At 43.3% G+C, this 23916-nt stretch overlaps 24 non-coding genes across 24 annotated transcripts; 6 read left to right on the forward strand and 18 right to left on the reverse strand.

Moving 5' to 3' along the window:
* Window positions 1-465: 465 nt before the first annotated feature.
* On the reverse strand, window positions 466-537 carry TRNAT-CGU (transfer RNA threonine (anticodon CGU)). Its single transcript has one exon. It is a non-coding gene; the product is annotated as a tRNA-Thr (tRNA).
* A 546-nt stretch (window positions 538-1083) lies between these two features.
* On the reverse strand, window positions 1084-1165 carry TRNAS-GCU (transfer RNA serine (anticodon GCU)). The gene has a single exon. It is a non-coding gene; the product is annotated as a tRNA-Ser (tRNA).
* Window positions 1166-1852: 687 nt separating this feature from the next.
* TRNAT-UGU (transfer RNA threonine (anticodon UGU)) lies at window positions 1853-1924 on the reverse strand. Its single transcript has one exon. It is a non-coding gene; the product is annotated as a tRNA-Thr (tRNA).
* Window positions 1925-2946: 1022 nt separating this feature from the next.
* On the forward strand, window positions 2947-3041 carry TRNAI-UAU (transfer RNA isoleucine (anticodon UAU)). The gene is made up of 2 exons: window positions 2947-2984; window positions 3006-3041. It is a non-coding gene; the product is annotated as a tRNA-Ile (tRNA).
* A 1488-nt stretch (window positions 3042-4529) lies between these two features.
* TRNAT-CGU (transfer RNA threonine (anticodon CGU)) lies at window positions 4530-4601 on the reverse strand. Its single transcript has one exon. It is a non-coding gene; the product is annotated as a tRNA-Thr (tRNA).
* A 546-nt stretch (window positions 4602-5147) lies between these two features.
* TRNAS-GCU (transfer RNA serine (anticodon GCU)) lies at window positions 5148-5229 on the reverse strand. Its single transcript has one exon. It is a non-coding gene; the product is annotated as a tRNA-Ser (tRNA).
* A 687-nt stretch (window positions 5230-5916) lies between these two features.
* On the reverse strand, window positions 5917-5988 carry TRNAT-UGU (transfer RNA threonine (anticodon UGU)). The gene has a single exon. It is a non-coding gene; the product is annotated as a tRNA-Thr (tRNA).
* Window positions 5989-7010: 1022 nt separating this feature from the next.
* TRNAI-UAU (transfer RNA isoleucine (anticodon UAU)) lies at window positions 7011-7105 on the forward strand. Its single transcript has 2 exons — window positions 7011-7048; window positions 7070-7105. It is a non-coding gene; the product is annotated as a tRNA-Ile (tRNA).
* Window positions 7106-8592: 1487 nt separating this feature from the next.
* TRNAT-CGU (transfer RNA threonine (anticodon CGU)) lies at window positions 8593-8664 on the reverse strand. Its single transcript has one exon. It is a non-coding gene; the product is annotated as a tRNA-Thr (tRNA).
* A 546-nt stretch (window positions 8665-9210) lies between these two features.
* TRNAS-GCU (transfer RNA serine (anticodon GCU)) lies at window positions 9211-9292 on the reverse strand. The gene has a single exon. It is a non-coding gene; the product is annotated as a tRNA-Ser (tRNA).
* A 687-nt stretch (window positions 9293-9979) lies between these two features.
* TRNAT-UGU (transfer RNA threonine (anticodon UGU)) lies at window positions 9980-10051 on the reverse strand. The gene has a single exon. It is a non-coding gene; the product is annotated as a tRNA-Thr (tRNA).
* Window positions 10052-11073: 1022 nt separating this feature from the next.
* TRNAI-UAU (transfer RNA isoleucine (anticodon UAU)) lies at window positions 11074-11168 on the forward strand. The gene is made up of 2 exons: window positions 11074-11111; window positions 11133-11168. It is a non-coding gene; the product is annotated as a tRNA-Ile (tRNA).
* A 1488-nt stretch (window positions 11169-12656) lies between these two features.
* On the reverse strand, window positions 12657-12728 carry TRNAT-CGU (transfer RNA threonine (anticodon CGU)). Its single transcript has one exon. It is a non-coding gene; the product is annotated as a tRNA-Thr (tRNA).
* A 546-nt stretch (window positions 12729-13274) lies between these two features.
* Window positions 13275-13356, reverse strand: TRNAS-GCU (transfer RNA serine (anticodon GCU)). Its single transcript has one exon. It is a non-coding gene; the product is annotated as a tRNA-Ser (tRNA).
* A 687-nt stretch (window positions 13357-14043) lies between these two features.
* TRNAT-UGU (transfer RNA threonine (anticodon UGU)) lies at window positions 14044-14115 on the reverse strand. The gene has a single exon. It is a non-coding gene; the product is annotated as a tRNA-Thr (tRNA).
* A 1022-nt stretch (window positions 14116-15137) lies between these two features.
* TRNAI-UAU (transfer RNA isoleucine (anticodon UAU)) lies at window positions 15138-15230 on the forward strand. The gene is made up of 2 exons: window positions 15138-15173; window positions 15195-15230. It is a non-coding gene; the product is annotated as a tRNA-Ile (tRNA).
* A 1499-nt stretch (window positions 15231-16729) lies between these two features.
* TRNAT-CGU (transfer RNA threonine (anticodon CGU)) lies at window positions 16730-16801 on the reverse strand. Its single transcript has one exon. It is a non-coding gene; the product is annotated as a tRNA-Thr (tRNA).
* Window positions 16802-17347: 546 nt separating this feature from the next.
* On the reverse strand, window positions 17348-17429 carry TRNAS-GCU (transfer RNA serine (anticodon GCU)). Its single transcript has one exon. It is a non-coding gene; the product is annotated as a tRNA-Ser (tRNA).
* Window positions 17430-18116: 687 nt separating this feature from the next.
* Window positions 18117-18188, reverse strand: TRNAT-UGU (transfer RNA threonine (anticodon UGU)). The gene has a single exon. It is a non-coding gene; the product is annotated as a tRNA-Thr (tRNA).
* Window positions 18189-19210: 1022 nt separating this feature from the next.
* Window positions 19211-19305, forward strand: TRNAI-UAU (transfer RNA isoleucine (anticodon UAU)). Its single transcript has 2 exons — window positions 19211-19248; window positions 19270-19305. It is a non-coding gene; the product is annotated as a tRNA-Ile (tRNA).
* Window positions 19306-20787: 1482 nt separating this feature from the next.
* On the reverse strand, window positions 20788-20859 carry TRNAT-CGU (transfer RNA threonine (anticodon CGU)). Its single transcript has one exon. It is a non-coding gene; the product is annotated as a tRNA-Thr (tRNA).
* Window positions 20860-21405: 546 nt separating this feature from the next.
* TRNAS-GCU (transfer RNA serine (anticodon GCU)) lies at window positions 21406-21487 on the reverse strand. Its single transcript has one exon. It is a non-coding gene; the product is annotated as a tRNA-Ser (tRNA).
* Window positions 21488-22174: 687 nt separating this feature from the next.
* TRNAT-UGU (transfer RNA threonine (anticodon UGU)) lies at window positions 22175-22246 on the reverse strand. Its single transcript has one exon. It is a non-coding gene; the product is annotated as a tRNA-Thr (tRNA).
* A 1022-nt stretch (window positions 22247-23268) lies between these two features.
* On the forward strand, window positions 23269-23363 carry TRNAI-UAU (transfer RNA isoleucine (anticodon UAU)). Its single transcript has 2 exons — window positions 23269-23306; window positions 23328-23363. It is a non-coding gene; the product is annotated as a tRNA-Ile (tRNA).
* The last annotated feature ends 553 nt before the right edge of the window (window positions 23364-23916 follow it).

Consider the following 23916-nt stretch of genomic DNA (forward strand, 5'->3'; position numbering starts at 1 on the left):
AGATTGGTAATCATTAGAACATGAAAGATATGTGTTCATTTTTTATTAAACTTGTGGACTCCCGCAGAAACGGAGGGACTCACATCTCTAATTGAGGCTTGCTTACCTCTATACAAATGTGTTTGCTGGCTGTCTTTCTTCAACTGGTATGTGCGGTTGTGTCTGTCTTTGTCTTTCAACACGCCTGGCACGTTTACATTATCAAAGAGATGATTGTATGGAGATGGGGAACACCCCTCCGTTGCATTGTGAACTTGAACAGTCTTTTCACCAAAGCAGCTACATGCGACATTGCAAGGTTTTTGTCAGTCTTTGCCTGAAAACATTAGGCCTTCCTCTCGAACTCTATTTCACTCCTTCTGTGGAAGACTTCAATTATGAGGATGCATCCCGTCATAAAAGGTTCTCTGTAGATGGTGCAACTCTGGCTTCTCTTCCCCGTGCTTTTTGAAAATAATCCGCCCGAGGCCCTGATGAGGTTTGAACTCATGACCCCTGGTTTACGAGACCAGTGCTCTGCCACTGAGCTACAAGGCCACCTGCTGCTTGCTCACAGCCAACAACAGAAAGTGCAAAGAAACCATGGTTTTTACCTAGGTAGATCTCCAGGTATATGAATTTCTGGTTGTGTAAAAATGGCTGTATATCTCTGCATGTGTTCAGTACGTCATCATACATCTGATTTGCGAAAGCGTGTGTGCTTATGTTGGTGATACATTGTCGGTATGCGTTTGAGTATGTACTTTTACGGGTATGTATGTATTGAGTAGGATGCTGAACAGGTTCATGAGTTTAGATAGCAGGTCAGAATGATGGCAAAAGGAACATGTAAAAGGCAGACAACTAAAAGAAAAAAGAATTTGGGATGTAAGCTTGGGAGTTTACTAACTGCGCTGATTTTGGCTCCTATAATAGTAAAGAATGGAAACCTACGAGGAAAGTCTTTGACTAATTTCATTCTCCGCCTGCACCAATGAACTTATTTTTACATCTCTATTTCCATATCTGTACTCATTCCTGTCTTTCACAGGGAGGTTGAAAGACTTTGGTCTATGTTTAAATGCAGACTATAAAGAAAAAATACGACGAAGGTGGGATTCGAACCCACGCGTGCAGAGCACAATGGATTAGCAGTCCATCGCCTTAACCACTCGGCCACCTCGTCTGTTTGGGAACGGTGCTCGAATCCCATGCTTAAAGAAGAGATAAAACAATGGTGGTGCAAAGTCAGTGAAAAATAGATCATGTTTGTCATAATAGAAACAAGATCGTTGACTCGTTCTTCCTTACCCGGCCATTGATAGATAAACACATCAAGTTGAAGTTCAGAAAAATATAACTAGAGCTCCTGGAGGGTTCACAACACTAATCCAGAGGAAGGTGCTTGAGCTTCCGTATGGCACACCATTAGTAGTAAAACCAGCATAACGCAAGCTCCAGTTTCCCAGTGTTTGGCATCATTCAACGTTTCCAGCCAAGATCAAAGTTCAGATGCTGCTGCTTCCTGTGATGTCATTGAATTTAAATAGTGAGTGATGGCAATAACCCTTTTCCAATTAAATTTTGCCACATCAACGTCCCTGAAAATAGAGAAAGGCGTGCAACCCAGAACCGCTGTACTGTTCAATAGAGTAAGGGCTTCACCGTGATCATCTGCATCTGTCATCACAAAATTATCAAGGTCTTTTTCTTGAAGAAATTAGGTCCAGAAAGCCGACCTTCCCCACAGACTATTCAGACACCTTGCGCTTGTGGCTTTGTTATAGGCCCGAATCCATTGGTAAAAGGTTGCACAGGTACAATGTGCAATATCAGTTCCTATTCAACAATGTTCAAGAAAATTACCATTTGGAGGCCCTGATGAGGATCGAACTCACGACCCCTGGTTTACAAGACCAGTGCTCTGCCACTGAGCTACAGAGCCCCTCAGGTTACGACGCATAACAGCAACACAACGAGCACACAACATGATGTTTACTGGGTAGACATATTTGAAGGGTGTGTGAGAATGTATGTATATGATTGTGATTTGACCTGTTTTTTTCTGGCCGATTTTTTGAGGAGCAGCTAATTTGTGCGTATTCCGTGCAATTTTAGGGTGACTAATGAGGAGATGTGATGCGTGAAAGTTGAAAAAAACATGTACATGGCAGCAGAGAGACAATATGGATATTACCTTTGCTTTTTTAAATTTCTATCCGGATTCTGGCTCAAAGGGTAGTCAAGCACAGCAGATTGCATTCCTGCCAGTAACACGACAACCTTGTTTGTGTCCTTCTTAATCAACTAACATGCATATTTTCACTTTTGTCTGTATGTTCTTTGAAAGCCAATGGCAATGGTGCTTAGAGCAATGCAGATGTTTAAAAAAGATTTCAAAAGTTAAAATCGACAAAGGTGGGATTCGAAACCACGCGTGTACAGCAGATTAGCAGTCCATCGCCTTAACCACTCGGCCACCTCGTCTACAGGGATTATGTTAGGCATTCAAGTCTTTACAGGTAATAACACAAACATCTTCAAAATAGAACCACAATGCGTTCCTTGTTGAGGTACATCCAGCCGTTTGCAGGAAAACTGCCTCACTTGCTGTTGAGAAAAATTCATCAAAGTCCTGGGGTGTTTATAGGCATCGCCAAGATGACATTGGGAGGTGTTTCAATTGACACGTGTTGAATATGAGGAAGAGCATCATGCTGGCTCCAGTGGCACTGCCTGCAGCATGACAAAAATGTAGAAGGGACATTTGACTGCACCATTGGCTGAACATCAGTGGCAAAGTGTATATCAGGCTAAAAGGTAAGCTCCAGTGGCACAATATGGGCACTACAAGGCACCCATAATTTGGTGTCAGCTAAAAAGACAATGCCAGAGCTTGTGGGTGCTTTTGTACACTTGTGTGTGTGTTTGTGGGTGTAGTTTCATGTCGAAAACCAAAACACAGCAGCTCCAGTGGCGCAATCGGTTAGCGCGCGGTACTTATACAGCAGTACATGCAGTGAGCAATGCCGAGGTTGTGAGTTCAAGCCTCACCTGGAGCAACTTTGGAACTTTTTACTAATTCACCTCAAAACTGAATAATTGAACCAATAAATGTTCTGGACATTTTTTGGTTCACCTCAAGGTTTCCTTGATTGTCAGTTAATGTTGTATGACAGCTCCTCTGCCTTTTAGACATGGAATACTCATTGCAAGTTATTTATGGGGTGTTTGCGCTTTAAATACAGCTACGGAGGGTTTTTGAAAATAGAACAGAAAATAAAAAATGTCAACTGTTATTATACTCCATTTTCTGCTGAGCACCACTTACGGAAGACATTTGTAAAGGTAGAAAAAGGGTTACTGGAGTAGGATCCAGGAGACAATATCAACTTACAAAGAATAATGTTGTCTATTTACTGCATTATCGCCTTTGAAGCAAACCTCTGAGAATAAATACCCTTTCACTAATCAGGCAGTCACTTTGATAAAATCAAGCAGAACAAGGATGCTGATAGGAACTCGCCTCATTTGCATATGGGCTAGGGCTTCTGGGAGCCATGAGAATTAGGAGTTGAAGGTTTTGCAGATCGAGATTGCTAAAGGGCTGGGCATTTGCACAGACCTCTCCATGCCTGATTGGTGCCGAAGGTTAGTTGCAAGTGGTCCCCTGCTCACCCTACCTTACACAGGGCCATGCCCAGTTAGGCCCCTCAGGGCTAGGCCCGGCAGGGCTAAGCCCGGCGTTCGTCAGGCGAAGTGCCTGGACCCCTGCTCATCATACCTCAGAATCTGGTCTAGCTATTGCAGACATGGGGAATGGTGCTTATATCCCATTGACAGCGCCCACAAGCTGCATACTAATAGCCAATGATGTGTGAATGCGGTCAGGGTAGCAGACATATAGAACAATTGGGTGGGTTCGCTTCCGAACTGGATGCACAGGAGCAGGAGAGAATGGCTGTTGGCGATGTATGCAACTTGCTCTGCGTGAACACATCTACCGACCCCTTCCCCTACACACACGGGCACATACACACACACACACACACATAGCCATTGGAGCTATGCAGAGCTAATCAGAAAGATTGGTAATCATTAGAACATGAAAGATATGTGTTCATTTTTTATTAAACTTGTGGACTCCCGCAGAAACGGAGGGACTCACATCTCTAATTGAGGCTTGCTTACCTCTATACAAATGTGTTTGCTGGCTGTCTTTCTTCAACTGGTATGTGCGGTTGTGTCTGTCTTTGTCTTTCAACACGCCTGGCACGTTTACATTATCAAAGAGATGATTGTATGGAGATGGGGAACACCCCTCCGTTGCATTGTGAACTTGAACAGTCTTTTCACCAAAGCAGCTACATGCGACATTGCAAGGTTTTTGTCAGTCTTTGCCTGAAAACATTAGGCCTTCCTCTCGAACTCTATTTCACTCCTTCTGTGGAAGACTTCAATTATGAGGATGCATCCCGTCATAAAAGGTTCTCTGTAGATGGTGCAACTCTGGCTTCTCTTCCCCGTGCTTTTTGAAAATAATCCGCCCGAGGCCCTGATGAGGTTTGAACTCATGACCCCTGGTTTACGAGACCAGTGCTCTGCCACTGAGCTACAAGGCCACCTGCTGCTTGCTCACAGCCAACAACAGAAAGTGCAAAGAAACCATGGGTTTTACCTAGGTAGATCTCCAGGTATATGAATTTCTGGTTGTGTAAAAATGGCTGTATATCTCTGCATGTGTTCAGTACGTCATCATACATCTGATTTGCGAAAGCGTGTGTGCTTATGTTGGTGATACATTGTCGGTATGCGTTTGAGTATGTACTTTTACGGGTATGTATGTATTGAGTAGGATGCTGAACAGGTTCATGAGTTTAGATAGCAGGTCAGAATGATGGCAAAAGGAACATGTAAAATGCAGACAACTAAAAGAAAAAAGAATTTGGGATGTAAGCTTGGGAGTTTACTAACTGCGCTGATTTTGGCTCCTATAATAGTAAAGAATGGAAACCTACGAGGAAAGTCTTTGACTAATTTCATTCTCCGCCTGCACCAATGAACTTATTTTTACATCTCTATTTCCATATCTGTACTCATTCCTGTCTTTCACAGGGAGGTTGAAAGACTTTGGTCTATGTTTAAATGCAGACTATAAAGAAAAAATACGACGAAGGTGGGATTCGAACCCACGCGTGCAGAGCACAATGGATTAGCAGTCCATCGCCTTAACCACTCGGCCACCTCGTCTGTTTGGGAACAGTGCTCGAATCCCATGCTTAAAGAAGAGATAAAACAATGGTGGTGCAAAGTCAGTGAAAAATAGATCATGTTTGTCATAATAGAAACAAGATCGTTGACTCGTTCTTCCTTACCCGGCCATTGATAGATAAACACATCAAGTTGAAGTTCAGAAAAATATAACAAGAGCTCCTGGAGGGTTCACAACACTAATCCAGAGGAAGGTGCTTGAGCTTCCGTATGGCACACCATTAGTAGTAAAACCAGCATAACGCAAGCTCCAGTTTCCCAGTGTTTGGCATCATTCAACGTTTCCAGCCAAGATCAAAGTTCAGATGCTGCTGCTTCCTGTGATGTCATTGAATTTAAATAGTGAGTGATGGCAATAACCCTTTTCCAATTAAATTTTGCCACATCAACGTCCCTGAAAATAGAGAAAGGCGTGCAACCCAGAACCGCTGTACTGTTCAATAGAGTAAGGGCTTCACCGTGATCATCTGCATCTGTCATCACAAAATTATCAAGGTCTTTTTCTTGAAGAAATTAGGTCCAGAAAGCCGACCTTCCCCACAGACTATTCAGACACCTTGCGCTTGTGGCTTTGTTATAGGCCCGAATCCATTGGTAAAAGGTTGCACAGGTACAATGTGCAATATCAGTTCCTATTCAACAATGTTCAAGAAAATTACCATTTGGAGGCCCTGATGAGGATCGAACTCACGACCCCTGGTTTACAAGACCAGTGCTCTGCCACTGAGCTACAGAGCCCCTCAGGTTACCACGCATAACAGCAACACAACGAGCACACAACATGATGTTTACTGGGTAGACATATTTGAAGGGTGTGTGAGAATGTATGTATATGATTGTGATTTGACCTGTTTTTTTCTGGCCGATTTTTTGAGGAGCAGCTAATTTGTGCGTATTCCGTGCAATTTTAGGGTGACTAATGAGGAGATGTGATGCGTGAAAGTTGAAAAAAACATGTACATGGCAGCAGAGAGACAATATGGATATTACCTTTGCTTTTTTAAATTTCTATCCGGATTCTGGCTCAAAGGGTAGTCAAGCACAGCAGATTGCATTCCTGCCAGTAACACGACAACCTTGTTTGTGTCCTTCTTAATCAACTAACATGCATATTTTCACTTTTGTCTGTATGTTCTTTGAAAGCCAATGGCAATGGTGCTTAGAGCAATGCAGATGTTTAAAAAAGATTTCAAAAGTTAAAATCGACAAAGGTGGGATTCGAAACCACGCGTGTACAGCAGATTAGCAGTCCATCGCCTTAACCACTCGGCCACCTCGTCTACAGGGATTATGTTAGGCATTCAAGTCTTTACAGGTAATAACACAAACATCTTCAAAATAGAACCACAATGCGTTCCTTGTTGAGGTACATCCAGCCGTTTGCAGGAAAACTGCCTCACTTGCTGTTGAGAAAAATTCATCAAAGTCCTGGGGTGTTTATAGGCATCGCCAAGATGACATTGGGAGGTGTTTCAATTGACACGTGTTGAATATGAGGAAGAGCATCATGCTGGCTCCAGTGGCACTGCCTGCAGCATGACAAAAATGTAGAAGGGACATTTGACTGCACCATTGGCTGAACATCAGTGGCAAAGTGTATATCAGGCTAAAAGGTAAGCTCCAGTGGCACAATATGGGCACTACAAGGCACCCATAATTTGGTGTCAGCTAAAAAGACAATGCCAGAGCTTGTGGGTGCTTTTGTACACTTGTGTGTGTGTTTGTGGGTGTAGTTTCATGTCGAAAACCAAAACACAGCAGCTCCAGTGGCGCAATCGGTTAGCGCGCGGTACTTATACAGCAGTACATGCAGTGAGCAATGCCGAGGTTGTGAGTTCAAGCCTCACCTGGAGCAACTTTGGAACTTTTTACTAATTCACCTCAAAACTGAATTATTGAACCAATAAATGTTCTGGACATTTTTTGGTTCACCTCAAGGTTTCCTTGATTGTCAGTTAATGTTGTATGACAGCTCCTCTGCCTTTTAGACATGGAATACTCATTGCAAGTTATTTATGGGGTGTTTGCGCTTTAAATACAGCTACGGAGGGTTTTTGAAAATAGAACAGAAAATAAAAAATGTCAACTGTTATTATACTCCATTTTCTGCTGAGCACCACTTACGGAAGACATTTGTAAAGGTAGAAAAAGGGTTACTGGAGTAGGATCCAGGAGACAATATCAACTTACAAAGAATAATGTTGTCTATTTACTGCATTATCGCCTTTGAAGCAAACCTCTGAGAATAAATACCCTTTCACTAATCAGGCAGTCACTTTGATAAAATCAAGCAGAACAAGGATGCTGATAGGAACTCGCCTCATTTGCATATGGGCTAGGGCTTCTGGGAGCCATGAGAATTAGGAGTTGAAGGTTTTGCAGATCGAGATTGCTAAAGGGCTGGGCATTTGCACAGACCTCTCCATGCCTGATTGGTGCCGAAGGTTAGTTGCAAGTGGTCCCCTGCTCACCCTACCTTACACAGGGCCATGCCCAGTTAGGCCCCTCAGGCTAGGCCCGGCAGGGCTAAGCCCGGCGTTTGTCAGGCGAAGTGCCTGGACCCCTGCTCATCATACCTCAGAATCTGGTCTAGCTATTGCAGACATGGGGAATGGTGCTTATATCCCATTGACAGCGCCCACAAGCTGCATACTAATAGCCAATGATGTGTGAATGCGGTCAGGGTAGCAGACATATAGAACAATTGGGTGGGTTCGCTTCCGAACTGGATGCACAGGAGCAGGAGAGAATGGCTGTTGGCGATGTATGCAACTTGCTCTGCGTGAACACATCTACCGACCCCTTCCCCTACACACACGGGCACATACACACACACACACACACATAGCCATTGGAGCTATGCAGAGCTAATCAGAAAGATTGGTAATCATTAGAACATGAAAGATATGTGTTCATTTTTTATTAAACTTGTGGACTCCCGCAGAAACGGAGGGACTCACATCTCTAATTGAGGCTTGCTTACCTCTATACAAATGTGTTTGCTGGCTGTCTTTCTTCAACTGGTATGTGCGGTTGTGTCTGTCTTTGTCTTTCAACACGCCTGGCACGTTTACATTATCAAAGAGATGATTGTATGGAGATGGGGAACACCCCTCCGTTGCATTGTGAACTTGAACAGTCTTTTCACCAAAGCAGCTACATGCGACATGGCAAGGTTTTTGTCAGTCTTTGCCTGAAAACATTAGGCCTTCCTCTCGAACTCTATTTCACTCCTTCTGTGGAAGACTTCAATTATGAGGATGCATCCCGTCATAAAAGGTTCTCTGTAGATGGTGCAACTCTGGCTTCTCTTCCCCGTGCTTTTTGAAAATAATCCGCCCGAGGCCCTGATGAGGTTTGAACTCATGACCCCTGGTTTACGAGACCAGTGCTCTGCCACTGAGCTACAAGGCCACCTGCTGCTTGCTCACAGCCAACAACAGAAAGTGCAAAGAAACCATGGTTTTTACCTAGGTAGATCTCCAGGTATATGAATTTCTGGTTGTGTAAAAATGGCTGTATATCTCTGCATGTGTTCAGTACGTCATCATACATCTGATTTGCGAAAGCGTGTGTGCTTATGTTGGTGATACATTGTCGGTATGCGTTTGAGTATGTACTTTTACGGGTATGTATGTATTGAGTAGGATGCTGAACAGGTTCATGAGTTTAGATAGCAGGTCAGAATGATGGCAAAAGGAACATGTAAAAGGCAGACAACTAAAAGAAAAAAGAATTTGGGATGTAAGCTTGGGAGTTTACTAACTGCGCTGATTTTGGCTCCTATAATAGTAAAGAATGGAAACCTACGAGGAAAGTCTTTGACTAATTTCATTCTCCGCCTGCACCAATGAACTTATTTTTACATCTCTATTTCCATATCTGTACTCATTCCTGTCTTTCACAGGGAGGTTGAAAGACTTTGGTCTATGTTTAAATGCAGACTATAAAGAAAAAATACGACGAAGGTGGGATTCGAACCCACGCGTGCAGAGCACAATGGATTAGCAGTCCATCGCCTTAACCACTTGGCCACCTCGTCTGTTTGGGAACAGTGCTCGAATCCCATGCTTAAAGAAGAGATAAAACAATGGTGGTGCAAAGTCAGTGAAAAATAGATCATGTTTGTCATAATAGAAACAAGATCGTTGACTCGTTCTTCCTTACCCGGCCATTGATAGATAAACACATCAAGTTGAAGTTCAGAAAAATATAACTAGAGCTCCTGGAGGGTTCACAACACTAATCCAGAGGAAGGTGCTTGAGCTTCCGTATGGCACACCATTAGTAGTAAAACCAGCATAACGCAAGCTCCAGTTTCCCAGTGTTTGGCATCATTCAACGTTTCCAGCCAAGATCAAAGTTCAGATGCTGCTGCTTCCTGTGATGTCATTGAATTTAAATAGTGAGTGATGGCAATAACCCTTTTCCAATTAAATTTTGCCACATCAACGTCCCTGAAAATAGAGAAAGGCGTGCAACCCAGAACCGCTGTACTGTTCAATAGAGTAAGGGCTTCACCGTGATCATCTGCATCTGTCATCACAAAATTATCAAGGTCTTTTTCTTGAAGAAATTAGGTCCAGAAAGCCGACCTTCCCCACAGACTATTCAGACACCTTGCGCTTGTGGCTTTGTTATAGGCCCGAATCCATTGGTAAAAGGTTGCACAGGTACAATGTGCAATATCAGTTCCTATTCAACAATGTTCAAGAAAATTACCATTTGGAGGCCCTGATGAGGATCGAACTCACGACCCCTGGTTTACAAGACCAGTGCTCTGCCACTGAGCTACAGAGCCCCTCAGGTTACGACGCATAACAGCAACACAACGAGCACACAACATGATGTTTACTGGGTAGACATATTTGAAGGGTGTGTGAGAATGTATGTATATGATTGTGATTTGACCTGTTTTTTTCTGGCCGATTTTTTGAGGAGCAGCTAATTTGTGCGTATTCCGTGCAATTTTAGGGTGACTAATGAGGAGATGTGATGCGTGAAAGTTGAAAAAAACATGTACATGGCAGCAGAGAGACAATATGGATATTACCTTTGCTTTTTTAAATTTCTATCCGGATTCTGGCTCAAAGGGTAGTCAAGCACAGCAGATTGCATTCCTGCCAGTAACACGACAACCTTGTTTGTGTCCTTCTTAATCAACTAACATGCATATTTTCACTTTTGTCTGTATGTTCTTTGAAAGCCAATGGCAATGGTGCTTAGAGCAATGCAGATGTTTAAAAAAGATTTCAAAAGTTAAAATCGACAAAGGTGGGATTCGAAACCACGCGTGTACAGCAGATTAGCAGTCCATCGCCTTAACCACTCGGCCACCTCGTCTACAGGGATTATGTTAGGCATTCAAGTCTTTACAGGTAATAACACAAACATCTTCAAAATAGAACCACAATGCGTTCCTTGTTGAGGTACATCCAGCCGTTTGCAGGAAAACTGCCTCACTTGCTGTTGAGAAAAATTCATCAAAGTCCTGGGGTGTTTATAGGCATCGCCAAGATGACATTGGGAGGTGTTTCAATTGACACGTGTTGAATATGAGGAAGAGCATCATGCTGGCTCCAGTGGCACTGCCTGCAGCATGACAAAAATGTAGAAGGGACATTTGACTGCACCATTGGCTGAACATCAGTGGCAAAGTGTATATCAGGCTAAAAGGTAAGCTCCAGTGGCACAATATGGGCACTACAAGGCACCCATAATTTGGTGTCAGCTAAAAAGACAATGCCAGAGCTTGTGGGTGCTTTTGTACACTTGTGTGTGTGTTTGTGGGTGTAGTTTCATGTCGAAAACCAAAACACAGCAGCTCCAGTGGCGCAATCGGTTAGCGCGCGGTACTTATACAGCAGTACATGCAGTGAGCAATGCCGAGGTTGTGAGTTCAAGCCTCACCTGGAGCAACTTTGGAACTTTTTACTAATTCACCTCAAAACTGAATTATTGAACCAATAAATGTTCTGGACATTTTTTGGTTCACCTCAAGGTTTCCTTGATTGTCAGTTAATGTTGTATGACAGCTCCTCTGCCTTTTAGACATGGAATACTCATTGCAAGTTATTTATGGGGTGTTTGCGCTTTAAATACAGCTACGGAGGGTTTTTGAAAATAGAACAGAAAATAAAAAATGTCAACTGTTATTATACTCCATTTTCTGCTGAGCACCACTTACGGAAGACATTTGTAAAGGTAGAAAAAGGGTTACTGGAGTAGGATCCAGGAGACAATATCAACTTACAAAGAATAATGTTGTCTATTTACTGCATTATCGCCTTTGAAGCAAACCTCTGAGAATAAATACCCTTTCACTAATCAGGCAGTCACTTTGATAAAATCAAGCAGAACAAGGATGCTGATAGGAACTCGCCTCATTTGCATATGGGCTAGGGCTTCTGGGAGCCATGAGAATTAGGAGTTGAAGGTTTTGCAGATCGAGATTGCTAAAGGGCTGGGCATTTGCACAGACCTCTCCATGCCTGATTGGTGCCGAAGGTTAGTTGCAAGTGGTCCCCTGCTCACCCTACCTTACACAGGGCCATGCCCAGTTAGGCCCCTCAGGGCTAGGCCCGGCAGGGCTAAGCCCGGCGTTCGTCAGGCGAAGTGCCTGGACCCCTGCTCATCATACCTCAGAATCTGGTCTAGCTATTGCAGACATGGGGAATGGTGCTTATATCCCATTGACAGCGCCCACAAGCTGCATACTAATAGCCAATGATGTGTGAATGCGGTCAGGGTAGCAGACATATAGAACAATTGGGTGGGTTCGCTTCCGAACTGGATGCACAGGAGCAGGAGAGAATGGCTGTTGGCGATGTATGCAACTTGCTCTGCGTGAACACATCTACCGACCCCTTCCCCTACACACACGGGCACATACACACACACACACACACATAGCCATTGGAGCTATGCAGAGCTAATCAGAAAGATTGGTAATCATTAGAACATGAAAGATATGTGTTCATTTTTTATTAAACTTGTGGACTCCCGCAGAAACGGAGGGACTCACATCTCTAATTGAGGCTTGCTTACCTCTATACAAATGTGTTTGCTGGCTGTCTTTCTTCAACTGGTATGTGCGGTTGTGTCTGTCTTTGTCTTTCAACACGCCTGGCACGTTTACATTATCAAAGAGATGATTGTATGGAGATGGGGAACACCCCTCCGTTGCATTGTGAACTTGAACAGTCTTTTCACCAAAGCAGCTACATGCGACATTGCAAGGTTTTTGTCAGTCTTTGCCTGAAAACATTAGGCCTTCCTCTCGAACTCTATTTCACTCCTTCTGTGGAAGACTTCAATTATGAGGATGCATCCCGTCATAAAAGGTTCTCTGTAGATGGTGCAACTCTGGCTTCTCTTCCCCGTGCTTTTTGAAAATAATCCGCCCGAGGCCCTGATGAGGTTTGAACTCATGACCCCTGGTTTACGAGACCAGTGCTCTGCCACTGAGCTACAAGGCCACCTGCTGCTTGCTCACAGCCAACAACAGAAAGTGCAAAGAAACCATGGTTTTTACCTAGGTAGATCTCCAGGTATATGAATTTCTGGTTGTGTAAAAATGGCTGTATATCTCTGCATGTGTTCAGTACGTCATCATACATCTGATTTGCGAAAGCGTGTGTGCTTATGTTGGTGATACATTGTCGGTATGCGTTTGAGTATGTACTTTTACGGGTATGTATGTATTGAGTAGGATGCTGAACAGGTTCATGAGTTTAGATAGCAGGTCAGAATGATGGCAAAAGGAACATGTAAAAGGCAGACAACTAAAAGAAAAAAGAATTTGGGATGTAAGCTTGGGAGTTTACTAACTGCGCTGATTTTGGCTCCTATAATAGTAAAGAATGGAAACCTACGAGGAAAGTCTTTGACTAATTTCATTCTCCGCCTGCACCAATGAACTTATTTTTACATCTCTATTTCCATATCTGTACTCATTCCTGTCTTTCACAGGGAGGTTGAAAGACTTTGGTCTATGTTTAAATGCAGACTATAAAGAAAAAATACGACGAAGGTGGGATTCGAACCCACGCGTGCAGAGCACAATGGATTAGCAGTCCATCGCCTTAACCACTCGGCCACCTCGTCTGTTTGGGAACGGTGCTCGAATCCCATGCTTAAAGAAGAGATAAAACAATGGTGGTGCAAAGTCAGTGAAAAATAGATCATGTTTGTCATAATAGAAACAAGATCGTTGACTCGTTCTTCCTTACCCGGCCATTGATAGATAAACACATCAAGTTGAAGTTCAGAAAAATATAACTAGAGCTCCTGGAGGGTTCACAACACTAATCCAGAGGAAGGTGCTTGAGCTTCCGTATGGCACACCATTAGTAGTAAAACCAGCATAACGCAAGCTCCAGTTTCCCAGTGTTTGGCATCATTCAACGTTTCCAGCCAAGATCAAAGTTCAGATGCTGCTGCTTCCTGTGATGTCATTGAATTTAAATAGTGAGTGATGGCAATAACCCTTTTCCAATTAAATTTTGCCACATCAACGTCCCTGAAAATAGAGAAAGGCGTGCAACCCAGAACCGCTGTACTGTTCAATAGAGTAAGGGCTTCACCGTGATCATCTGCATCTGTCATCACAAAATTATCAAGGTCTTTTTCTTGAAGAAATTAGGTCCAGAAAGCCGACCTTCCCCACAGACTATTCAGACACCTTGCGCTTGTGGCTTTGTTATAGGCCCGAATCCATTGGTAAAAGGTTGCACAGGTACAATGTGCAATATCAGTTCCTATTCAACAATGTTCAAGAAAATTACCATTTGGAGGCCCTGATGAGGATCGAACTCACGACCCCTGGTTTACAAGACCAGTGCTCTGCCACTGAGCTACAGAGCCCCTCAGGTTACGACGCATAACAGCAACACAACGAGCACACAACATGATGTTTACTGGGTAGACATATTTGAAGGGTGTGTGAGAATGTATGTATATGATTGTGATTTGACCTGTTTTTTTCTGGCCGATTTTTTGAGGAGCAGCTAATTTGTGCGTATTCCGTGCAATTTTAGGGTGACTAATGAGGAGATGTGATGCGTGAAAGTTGAAAAAAACATGTACATGGCAGCAGAGAGACAATATGGATATTACCTTTGCTTTTTTAAATTTCTATCCGGATTCTGGCTCAAAGGGTAGTCAAGCACAGCAGATTGCATTCCTGCCAGTAACACGACAACCTTGTTTGTGTCCTTCTTAATCAACTAACATGCATATTTTCACTTTTGTCTGTATGTTCTTTGAAAGCCAATGGCAATGGTGCTTAGAGCAATGCAGATGTTTAAAAAAGATTTCAAAAGTTAAAATCGACAAAGGTGGGATTCGAAACCACGCGTGTACAGCAGATTAGCAGTCCATCGCCTTAACCACTCGGCCACCTCGTCTACAGGGATTATGTTAGGCATTCAAGTCTTTACAGGTAATAACACAAACATCTTCAAAATAGAACCACAATGCGTTCCTTGTTGAGGTACATCCAGCCGTTTGCAGGAAAACTGCCTCACTTGCTGTTGAGAAAAATTCATCAAAGTCCTGGGGTGTTTATAGGCATCGCCAAGATGACATTGGGAGGTGTTTCAATTGACACGTGTTGAATATGAGGAAGAGCATCATGCTGGCTCCAGTGGCACTGCCTGCAGCATGACAAAAATGTAGAAGGGACATTTGACTGCACCATTGGCTGAACATCAGTGGCAAAGTGTATATCAGGCTAAAAGGTAAGCTCCAGTGGCACAATATGGGCACTACAAGGCACCCATAATTTGGTGTCAGCTAAAAAGACAATGCCAGAGCTTGTGGGTGCTTTTGTACACTTGTGTGTGTGTTTGTGGGTGTAGTTTCATGTCGAAAACCAAAACACAGCAGCTCCAGTGGCGCAATCGGTTAGCGCGGTACTTATACAGCAGTACATGCAGTGAGCAATGCCGAGGTTGTGAGTTCAAGCCTCACCTGGAGCAACTTTGGAACTTTTTACTAATTCACCTCAAAACTGAATTATTGAACCAATAAATGTTCTGGACATTTTTTTGTTCACCTCAAGGTTTCCTTGATTGTCAGTTAATGTTGTATGACAGCTCCTCTGCCTTTTAGACATGGAATACTCATTGCAAGTTATTTATGGGGTGTTTGCGCTTTAAATACAGCTACGGAGGGTTTTTGAAAATAGAACAGAAAATAAAAAATGTCAACTGTTATTATACTCCATTTTCTGCTGAGCACCACTTACGGAAGACATTTGTAAAGGTAGAAAAAGGGTTACTGGAGTAGGATCCAGGAGACAATATCAACTTACAAAGAATAATGTTGTCTATTTACTGCATTATCGCCTTTGAAGCAAACCTCTGAGAATAAATACCCTTTCACTAATCAGGCAGTCACTTTGATAAAATCAAGCAGAACAAGGATGCTGATAGGAACTCGCCTCATTTGCATATGGGCTAGGGCTTCTGGGAGCCATGAGAATTAGGAGTTGAAGGTTTTGCAGATCGAGATTGCTAAAGGGCTGGGCATTTGCACAGACCTCTCCATGCCTGATTGGTGCCGAAGGTTAGTTGCAAGTGGTCCCCTGCTCACCCTACCTTACACAGGGCCATGCCCAGTTAGGCCCCTCAGGGCTAGGCCCGGCAGGGCTAAGCCCGGCGTTTGTCAGGCGTTCGTCAGGCGAAGTGCCTGGACCCCTGCTCATCATACCTCAGAATCTGGTCTAGCTATTGCAGACATGGGGAATGGTGCTTATATCCCATTGACAGCGCCCACAAGCTGCATACTAATAGCCAATGATGTGTGAATGCGGTCAGGGTAGCAGACATATAGAACAATTGGGTGGGTTCGCTTCCGAACTGGATGCACAGGAGCAGGAGAGAATGGCTGTTGGCGATGTATGCAACTTGCTCTGCGTGAACACATCTACCGACCCCTTCCCCTACACACACGGGCACATACACACACACACACACACATAGCCATTGGAGCTATGCAGAGCTAATCAGAAAGATTGGTAATCATTAGAACATGAAAGATATGTGTTCATTTTTTATTAAACTTGTGGACTCCCGCAGAAACGGAGGGACTCACATCTCTAATTGAGGCTTGCTTACCTCTATACAAATGTGTTTGCTGGCTGTCTTTCTTCAACTGGTATGTGCGGTTGTGTCTGTCTTTGTCTTTCAACACGCCTGGCACGTTTACATTATCAAAGAGATGATTGTATGGAGATGGGGAACACCCCTCCGTTGCATTGTGAACTTGAACAGTCTTTTCACCAAAGCAGCTACATGCGACATTGCAAGGTTTTTGTCAGTCTTTGCCTGAAAACATTAGGCCTTCCTCTCGAACTCTATTTCACTCCTTCTGTGGAAGACTTCAATTATGAGGATGCATCCCGTCATAAAAGGTTCTCTGTAGATGGTGCAACTCTGGCTTCTCTTCCCCGTGCTTTTTGAAAATAATCCGCCCGAGGCCCTGATGAGGTTTGAACTCATGACCCCTGGTTTACGAGACCAGTGCTCTGCCACTGAGCTACAAGGCCACCTGCTGCTTGCTCACAGCCAACAACAGAAAGTGCAAAGAAACCATGGGTTTTACCTAGGTAGATCTCCAGGTATATGAATTTCTGGTTGTGTAAAAATGGCTGTATATCTCTGCATGTGTTCAGTACGTCATCATACATCTGATTTGCGAAAGCGTGTGTGCTTATGTTGGTGATACATTGTCGGTATGCGTTTGAGTATGTACTTTTACGGGTATGTATGTATTGAGTAGGATGCTGAACAGGTTCATGAGTTTAGATAGCAGGTCAGAATGATGGCAAAAGGAACATGTAAAAGGCAGACAACTAAAAGAAAAAAGAATTTGGGATGTAAGCTTGGGAGTTTACTAACTGCGCTGATTTTGGCTCCTATAATAGTAAAGAATGGAAACCTACGAGGAAAGTCTTTGACTAATTTCATTCTCCGCCTGCACCAATGAACTTATTTTTACATCTCTATTTCCATATCTGTACTCATTCCTGACTTTCACAGGGAGGTTGAAAGACTTTGGTCTATGTTTAAATGCAGACTATAAAGAAAAAATACGACGAAGGTGGGATTCGAACCCACGCGTGCAGAGCACAATGGATTAGCAGTCCATCGCCTTAACCACTCGGCCACCTCGTCTGTTTGGGAACGGTGCTCGAATCCCATGCTTAAAGAAGAGATAAAACAATGGTGGTGCAAAGTCAGTGAAAAATAGATCATGTTTGTCATAATAGAAACAAGATCGTTGACTCGTTCTTCCTTACCCGGCCATTGATAGATAAACACATCAAGTTGAAGTTCAGAAAAATATAACAAGAGCTCCTGGAGGGTTCACAACACTAATCCAGAGGAAGGAGCTTGAGCTTCCGTATGGCACACCATTAGTAGTAAAACCAGCATAACGCAAGCTCCAGTTTCCCAGTGTTTGGCATCATTCAACGTTTCCAGCCAAGATCAAAGTTCAGATGCTGCTGCTTCCTGTGATGTCATTGAATTTAAATAGTGAGTGATGGCAATAACCCTTTTCCAATTAAATTTTGCCACATCAACGTCCCTGAAAATAGAGAAAGGCGTGCAACCCAGAACCGCTGTACTGTTCAATAGAGTAAGGGCTTCACCGTGATCATCTGCATCTGTCATCACAAAATTATCAAGGTCTTTTTCTTGAAGAAATTAGGTCCAGAAAGCCGACCTTCCCCACAGACTATTCAGACACCTTGCGCTTGTGGCTTTGTTATAGGCCCGAATCCATTGGTAAAAGGTTGCACAGGTACAATGTGCAATATCAGTTCCTATTCAACAATGTTCAAGAAAATTACCATTTGGAGGCCCTGATGAGGATCGAACTCACGACCCCTGGTTTACAAGACCAGTGCTCTGCCACTGAGCTACAGAGCCCCTCAGGTTACGACGCATAACAGCAACACAACGAGCACACAACATGATGTTTACTGGGTAGACATATTTGAAGGGTGTGTGAGAATGTATGTATATGATTGTGATTTGAACTGTTTTTTTCTGGCCGATTTTTTGAGGAGCAGCTAATTTGTGCGTATTCCGTGCAATTTTAGGGTGACTAATGAGGAGATGTGATGCGTGAAAGTTGAAAAAAACATGTACATGGCAGCAGAGAGACAATATGGATATTACCTTTGCTTTTTTAAATTTCTATCCGGATTCTGGCTCAAAGGGTAGTCAAGCACAGCAGATTGCATTCCTGCCAGTAACACGACAACCTTGTTTGTGTCCTTCTTAATCAACTAACATGCATATTTTCACTTTTGTCTGTATGTTCTTTGAAAGCCAATGGCAATGGTGCTTAGAGCAATGCAGATGTTTAAAAAAGATTTCAAAAGTTAAAATCGACAAAGGTGGGATTCGAAACCACGCGTGTACAGCAGATTAGCAGTCCATCGCCTTAACCACTCGGCCACCTCGTCTACAGGGATTATGTTAGGCATTCAAGTCTTTACAGGTAATAACACAAACATCTTCAAAATAGAACCACAATGCGTTCCTTGTTGAGGTACATCCAGCCGTTTGCAGGAAAACTGCCTCACTTGCTGTTGAGAAAAATTCATCAAAGTCCTGGGGTGTTTATAGGCATCGCCAAGATGACATTGGGAGGTGTTTCAATTGACACGTGTTGAATATGAGGAAGAGCATCATGCTGGCTCCAGTGGCACTGCCTGCAGCATGACAAAAATGTAGAAGGGACATTTGACTGCACCATTGGCTGAACATCAGTGGCAAAGTGTATATCAGGCTAAAAGGTAAGCTCCAGTGGCACAATATGGGCACTACAAGGCACCCATAATTTGGTGTCAGCTAAAAAGACAATGCCAGAGCTTGTGGGTGCTTTTGTACACTTGTGTGTGTGTTTGTGGGTGTAGTTTCATGTCGAAAACCAAAACACAGCAGCTCCAGTGGCGCAATCGGTTAGCGCGCGGTACTTATACAGCAGTACATGCAGTGAGCAATGCCGAGGTTGTGAGTTCAAGCCTCACCTGGAGCAACTTTGGAACTTTTTACTAATTCACCTCAAAACTGAATTATTGAACCAATAAATGTTCTGGACATTTTTTGGTTCACCTCAAGGTTTCCTTGATTGTCAGTTAATGTTGTATGACAGCTCCTCTGCCTTTTAGACATGGAATACTCATTGCAAGTTATTTATGGGGTGTTTGCGCTTTAAATACAGCTACGGAGGGTTTTTGAAAATAGAACAGAAAATAAAAAATGTCAACTGTTATTATACTCCATTTTCTGCTGAGCACCACTTACGGAAGACATTTGTAAAGGTAGAAAAAGGGTTACTGGAGTAGGATCCAGGAGACAATATCAACTTACAAAGAATAATGTTGTCTATTTACTGCATTATCGCCTTTGAAGCAAACCTCTGAGAATAAATACCCTTTCACTAATCAGGCAGTCACTTTGATAAAATCAAGCAGAACAAGGATGCTGATAGGAACTCGCCTCATTTGCATATGGGCTAGGGCTTCTGGGAGCCATGAGAATTAGGAGTTGAAGGTTTTGCAGATCGAGATTGCTAAAGGGCTGGGCATTTGCACAGACCTCTCCATGCCTGATTGGTGCCGAAGGTTAGTTGCAAGTGGTCCCCTGCTCACCCTACCTTACACAGGGCCATGCCCAGTTAGGCCCCTCAGGGCTAGGCCCGGCGTTTGTCAGGCGTTCGTCAGGCGAAGTGCCTGGACCCCTGCTCATCATACCTCAGAATCTGGTCTAGCTATTGCAGACATGGGGAATGGTGCTTATATCCCATTGACAGCGCCCACAAGCTGCATACTAATAGCCAATGATGTGTGAATGCGGTCAGGGTAGCAGACATATAGAACAATTGGGTGGGTTCGCTTCCGAACTGGATGCACAGGAGCAGGAGAGAATGGCTGTTGGCGATGTATGCAACTTGCTCTGCGTGAACACATCTACCGACCCCTTCCCCTACACACACGGGCACATACACACACACACACACATAGCCATTGGAGCTATGCAGAGCTAATCAGAAAGATTGGTAATCATTAGAACATGAAAGATATGTGTTCATTTTTTATTAAACTTGTGGACTCCCGCAGAAACGGAGGGACTCACATCTCTAATTGAGGCTTGCTTACCTCTATACAAATGTGTTTGCTGGCTGTCTTTCTTCAACTGGTATGTGCGGTTGTGTCTGCCTTTGTCTTTCAACACGCCTGGCACGTTTACATTATCAAAGAGATGATTGTATGGAGATGGGGAACACCCCTCCGTTGCATTGTGAACTTGAACAGTCTTTTCACCAAAGCAGCTACATGCGACATTGCAAGGTTTTTGTCAGTCTTTGCCTGAAAACATTAGGCCTTCCTCTCGAACTCTATTTCACTCCTTCTGTGGAAGACTTCAATTATGAGGATGCATCCCGTCATAAAAGGTTCTCTGTAGATGGTGCAACTCTGGCTTCTCTTCCCCGTGCTTTTTGAAAATAATCCGCCCGAGGCCCTGATGAGGTTTGAACTCATGACCCCTGGTTTACGAGACCAGTGCTCTGCCACTGAGCTACAAGGCCACCTGCTGCTTGCTCACAGCCAACAACAGAAAGTGCAAAGAAACCATGGTTTTTACCTAGGTAGATCTCCAGGTATATGAATTTCTGGTTGTGTAAAAATGGCTGTATATCTCTGCATGTGTTCAGTACGTCATCATACATCTGATTTGCGAAAGCGTGTGTGCTTATGTTGGTGATACATTGTCGGTATGCGTTTGAGTATGTACTTTTACGGGTATGTATGTATTGAGTAGGATGCTGAACAGGTTCATGAGTTTAGATAGCAGGTCAGAATGATGGCAAAAGGAACATGTAAAAGGCAGACAACTAAAAGAAAAAAGAATTTGGGATGTAAGCTTGGGAGTTTACTAACTGCGCTGATTTTGGCTCCTATAATAGTAAAGAATGGAAACCTACGAGGAAAGTCTTTGACTAATTTCATTCTCCGCCTGCACCAATGAACTTATTTTTACATCTCTATTTCCATATCTGTACTCATTCCTGACTTTCACAGGGAGGTTGAAAGACTTTGGTCTATGTTTAAATGCAGACTATAAAGAAAAAATACGACGAAGGTGGGATTCGAACCCACGCGTGCAGAGCACAATGGATTAGCAGTCCATCGCCTTAACCACTCGGCCACCTCGTCTGTTTGGGAACGGTGCTCGAATCCCATGCTTAAAGAAGAGATAAAACAATGGTGGTGCAAAGTCAGTGAAAAATAGATCATGTTTGTCATAATAGAAACAAGATCGTTGACTCGTTCTTCCTTACCCGGCCATTGATAGATAAACACATCAAGTTGAAGTTCAGAAAAATATAACAAGAGCTCCTGGAGGGTTCACAACACTAATCCAGAGGAAGGTGCTTGAGCTTCCGTATGGCACACCATTAGTAGTAAAACCAGCATAACGCAAGCTCCAGTTTCCCAGTGTTTGGCATCATTCAACGTTTCCAGCCAAGATCAAAGTTCAGATGCTGCTGCTTCCTGTGATGTCATTGAATTTAAATAGTGAGTGATGGCAATAACCCTTTTCCAATTAAATTTTGCCACATCAACGTCCCTGAAAATAGAGAAAGGCGTGCAACCCAGAACCGCTGTACTGTTCAATAGAGTAAGGGCTTCACCGTGATCATCTGCATCTGTCATCACAAAATTATCAAGGTCTTTTTCTTGAAGAAATTAGGTCCAGAAAGCCGACCTTCCCCACAGACTATTCAGACACCTTGCGCTTGTGGCTTTGTTATAGGCCCGAATCCATTGGTAAAAGGTTGCACAGGTACAATGTGCAATATCAGTTCCTATTCAACAATGTTCAAGAAAATTACCATTTGGAGGCCCTGATGAGGATCGAACTCATGACCCCTGGTTTACAAGACCAGTGCTCTGCCACTGAGCTACAGAGCCCCTCAGGTTACGACGCATAACAGCAACACAACGAGCACACAACATGATGTTTACTGGGTAGACATATTTGAAGGGTGTGTGAGAATGTATGTATATGATTGTGATTTGAACTGTTTTTTTCTGGCCGATTTTTTGAGGAGCAGCTAATTTGTGCGTATTCCGTGCAATTTTAGGGTGACTAATGAGGAGATGTGATGCGTGAAAGTTGAAAAAAACATGTACATGGCAGCAGAGAGACAATATGGATATTACCTTTGCTTTTTTAAATTTCTATCCGGATTCTGGCTCAAAGGGTAGTCAAGCACAGCAGATTGCATTCCTGCCAGTAACACGACAACCTTGTTTGTGTCCTTCTTAATCAACTAACATGCATATTTTCACTTTTGTCTGTATGTTCTTTGAAAGCCAATGGCAATGGTGCTTAGAGCAATGCAGATGTTTAAAAAAGATTTCAAAAGTTAAAATCGACAAAGGTGGGATTCGAAACCACGCGTGTACAGCAGATTAGCAGTCCATCGCCTTAACCACTCGGCCACCTCGTCTACAGGGATTATGTTAGGCATTCAAGTCTTTACAGGTAATAACACAAACATCTTCAAAATAGAACCACAATGCGTTCCTTGTTGAGGTACATCCAGCCGTTTGCAGGAAAACTGCCTCACTTGCTGTTGAGAAAAATTCATCAAAGTCCTGGGGTGTTTATAGGCATCGCCAAGATGACATTGGGAGGTGTTTCAATTGACACGTGTTGAATATGAGGAAGAGCATCATGCTGGCTCCAGTGGCACTGCCTGCAGCATGACAAAAATGTAGAAGGGACATTTGACTGCACCATTGGCTGAACATCAGTGGCAAAGTGTATATCAGGCTAAAAGGTAAGCTCCAGTGGCACAATATGGGCACTACAAGGCACCCATAATTTGGTGTCAGCTAAAAAGACAATGCCAGAGCTTGTGGGTGCTTTTGTACACTTGTGTGTGTGTTTGTGGGTGTAGGTTCATGTCGAAAACCAAAACACAGCAGCTCCAGTGGCGCAATCGGTTAGCGCGCGGTACTTATACAGCAGTACATGCAGTGAGCAATGCCGAGGTTGTGAGTTCAAGCCTCACCTGGAGCAACTTTGGAACTTTTTACTAATTCACCTCAAAACTGAATTATTGAACCAATAAATGTTCTGGACATTTTTTGGTTCACCTCAAGGTTTCCTTGATTGTCAGTTAATGTTGTATGACAGCTCCTCTGCCTTTTAGACATGGAATACTCATTGCAAGTTATTTATGGGGTGTTTGCGCTTTAAATACAGCTACGGAGGGTTTTTGAAAATAGAACAGAAAATAAAAAATGTCAACTGTTATTATACTCCATTTTCTGCTGAGCACCACTTACGGAAGACATTTGTAAAGGTAGAAAAATGGTTACTGGAGTAGGATCCAGGAGACAATATCAACTTACAAAGAATAATGTTGTCTATTTACTGCATTATCGCCTTTGAAGCAAACCTCTGAGAATAAATACCCTTTCACTAATCAGGCAGTCACTTTGATAAAATCAAGCAGAACAAGGATGCTGATAGGAACTCGCCTCATTTGCATATGGGCTAGGGCTTCTGGGAGCCATGAGAATTAGGAGTTGAAGGTTTTGCAGATCGAGATTGCTAAAGGGCTGGGCAT

The sequence above is a fragment of the Ambystoma mexicanum genome, chromosome 13 (assembly GCF_040938575.1).
Source record: "Ambystoma mexicanum isolate Mex_15411 chromosome 13, UKY_AmexF1_1, whole genome shotgun sequence".
NCBI classification, from domain to species: Eukaryota; Metazoa; Chordata; class Amphibia; order Caudata; family Ambystomatidae; genus Ambystoma; species Ambystoma mexicanum.